The following is a 3,626-nucleotide window of genomic DNA, read 5'->3' on the forward strand; positions in this document are numbered from 1 at the left end:
CCTTTTTTTTTTTTTTTTTTTTTAATTTATTTACATTTTTCAATAAAAGATTTTGTAGTTTGCATAATTAACTTTGCAACGATTGAATTATTTAATTATTCAATTTAGAATTAATACTTTGTTTACAATAAAACCAGCATATGTGCATTATATTTAATCAAATTTTGTAAAAGATTAAATAAATTTAATTATTTATTTTTAAATCAGTACTTTGTTGATAATAATACTAACATATGTGCCATCTTGTTAATATTGCCTAAATTATGAATCAATTTCTACACATCCTCCATATTAATTAATTAATTAATTAATTAGTCGAAATTATTTATCAAAATAATCGTTAATAATAATCACCGATAATTACATATATTTGCTTATGATTATGATTATGATAATGATATTATGATTATGATTCCTTATGATTATTTTGTTAACGATGATTACTTGTTAGCAAAAATAAGTAATAAAATATTATTCATCTTAATACATAAAAGTAATACATCATATATTAAGTTTATTGTTTTAATGAATATTTTTAATTAATTTATACCATTATCAAGGGAATCATTTTTTCTTTTTTTTTATCAGATAATGTTAAATAGATATGAATTATTAGAGAAAGTAATAGTATGAAAAAAAGAGTGTTTTCTTATCAAAATAATATTAAATGATTATCAATGAATTGATATTTTATATTATAAAAATGATAATTCAAGATTATTTTCAATACTTTTTCTTCTAACATTTTAATTATGAATTTTCTATTTAAATATTTAAGATTAATTTATTTGAACAAAAAAAAAGTGTTCTGTAATCTGTAATGTGCTTAGTTTAAAATAATAATTTTAAAAAAATTTTTAATTTAAATTAAATTAAATCTATACACTATACATACCGATAATAAATCTTTGTTATTTTATGTGTATTTTATGCAAAATCATTTTTCAATTGAAATTTTATTGCTAAATTACTTAAGTAATTTTATGAATAAATTAATGACATAACAAATACGTCATATCAAAAAAAAAATTACTCCTTACTGTAAAATACTTTTAAAAATAAAATTTGATTAAAACACCCAAAATAGTAATTGAAATAATCGTTTTATATTTTTAGAATATATTTATTTGTTAATTATTATTTCATATAATTTCTTTTTTCCAACATTTTCCTTCCTTTTCTTATCTTTCATATTCTTAAATTTATTCAAATAACGAATTATTTGTATCTATTCCCATTATCTTTTATTGAATTCATTCCATTTCTTAATTTATTGATTTTTCATCTCTTTTTTTTTAAGAAAATTATTATTTATTTATGCTAATTATCATTTTAATTATCAAATTATTACTTACATATTTGTTAAGTAACATTTTTTTTTTTTGTATTAATATTGTCAAATTAATGCAAAAAAAAAAAAAATAAAGAACAAATAATTGTAGTATTTAATGGAAAAATAAAATTTAAGAAATAAATGAATGTGATCAAATTTGGAATAATTTTTAATTTTAGGATATTTCTGTTGACATGATGTCGTCGTTATTGTCATCGCTTATTGTTTAGTGAACAGATTAGGATAAGAGTGGACATCCTGCATTCCCATATAACCTCCACAAAATCAATCTTTTGTATCAATTGTCCATCCATTGGTTAGATTATATGCCTAAATTCAATGGTAGCCACTCTTTCTATCATCCAAAAATAAACAAAACATTTTGATGCATATCTATCCATCTATCTGATTATTTGTCATCATTAATTATATTCGTTCTACATTATAATAAATTATTTCTACCCATGTCGAATTATTTTATTCTATTATAAAATTAATTAATTACCAATTAATAAAAATTTTAACAAAAAAAAAAAAAATTGTCCTCAAATAATAATCAATCTTTTTTTTTTCTTTGGTTTAGAACAAAACTTACAATTTTCCTTTTAAAATTAAAATAAATTCATAAAAAATTACAACAAAGAAAGGAAAATGTATTAATTATTTAAATATATTAATTATTAAATATATGCAAAATCAGATCTGATCCATTTAAAAATAATATTCAAATGATCAGATCAAATTTGATCCAAATCATTTCAATATCAATTGCATAAATTAACAAATGAGAATTGTTGTTATACCAAAAGATTTGACATTATGGTGACCCATCCAAATGTAACATTATTGGCATACTTTCATCCATAAAATGCATAATTGCTCATTCAAGTTGACATGTCACAATTATGGTTATTAAATAAGTTATTAACATATTGAGCATATCCATCAGTAAAAACTATTATTATACCAAATGGTTCAAAACTTGTTGAATAGAAAAAAAAAAAAAAAAGACGGATGTAGTCGACCTTAGTCCATCTGTCATTGTCATTTTTAGTCTAAATTTAGCAGGTGTCATGGGAGAAATGTATAACGCTTAGAAAGCATGTCAACATTATATCATATTTTGAAAATGAAACCATTCATATAAATTACAACCTTTTGGGAAATATTCATTTTGTTTGATGAATTTTTTTTTCCTCAGAAAAGAAAATTTTTTTCATTTTTAAAAATTCATCTCGCATTTTATTATACTGAAAACTTAATTTTTTTTTTTTTTTGGAGGAATTTCTCAAAATTAAATTCTAAAAATAGCATTCATATAATTCATACATCAATGTTATCAACAAATTATTAGAGAATTGAATATGACAAAACCATATATATTTATTATTAAGAAATTTAAATAATTGTCATTTTATTCTTTTCATTTCATTTTTTCCATTCAACTACTAACTTTGCACTTTTTTTTCTTCAATTAAATAATTTTTCAATAATATAAAATTATAAGTTTTAATCATAAAAAAAAGAAAAAAAAATTCTTTCATATGCAAAACATAAATTAAAATTTTATTTAATTTTATGAGAATTTAATTTTATGAGAATAATTCCATTTGAAATAAAGCATTTTTTAATTAATAAATTAATTGTTTTCCTTTTAAATCAAATTTTACAAAATATTGTCAAATATTTCAAGCTTTTCTTAATATATTGTAAAAAAATTTGAAATTGTAAAATACCATTGAAAGTTTTTTTTTCTTCTTAACTACGATATTAATTAAATATTAATATTATATTTAGTTGAAATAATAATTTAAAATAATGTTAACAGATTTTTCATCATTTATAAAATTTTTTTTAAGTAAAAAAATTTTTTAAGTAAAACTGATCCTAAAAGTTTTAAGTTTTTAAGTAAAACTGATCCTAAAAGTTTTAAGTTTTTAAGTAAAACTGATCCCAAAAGTTTTAAGTTTTTAAGTAAAACTGATCCTAAAATTCATTCAATCGATTCCATCATTTATTTCATCATATACAATTTAGAAATTAAATTGGAGAGAGGGAGAGGGAGTGAAAGAAAGAGAGAGAGAGGAAGAGAGAGAGAGAGAGAGAATCTACCATCTAAATATTCATCTTCATCACCTTGACAAACCATAGAATTATGTATAATATTAAGAGAATATCAACAAAAGCAGTTATATATTTTTTATTGAAAAAAAAAAAATCGATTAAATTATAATCTTTCATCTCCCTCTCTCTTTCTTCCTCTCTCTCTCTCTCTCTCTCTCTACTCTCTCTC

This window comes from Loa loa (assembly GCF_000183805.2).
Source record: "Loa loa unplaced genomic scaffold supercont3.294, whole genome shotgun sequence".
NCBI classification, from domain to species: Eukaryota; Metazoa; Nematoda; class Chromadorea; order Rhabditida; family Onchocercidae; genus Loa; species Loa loa.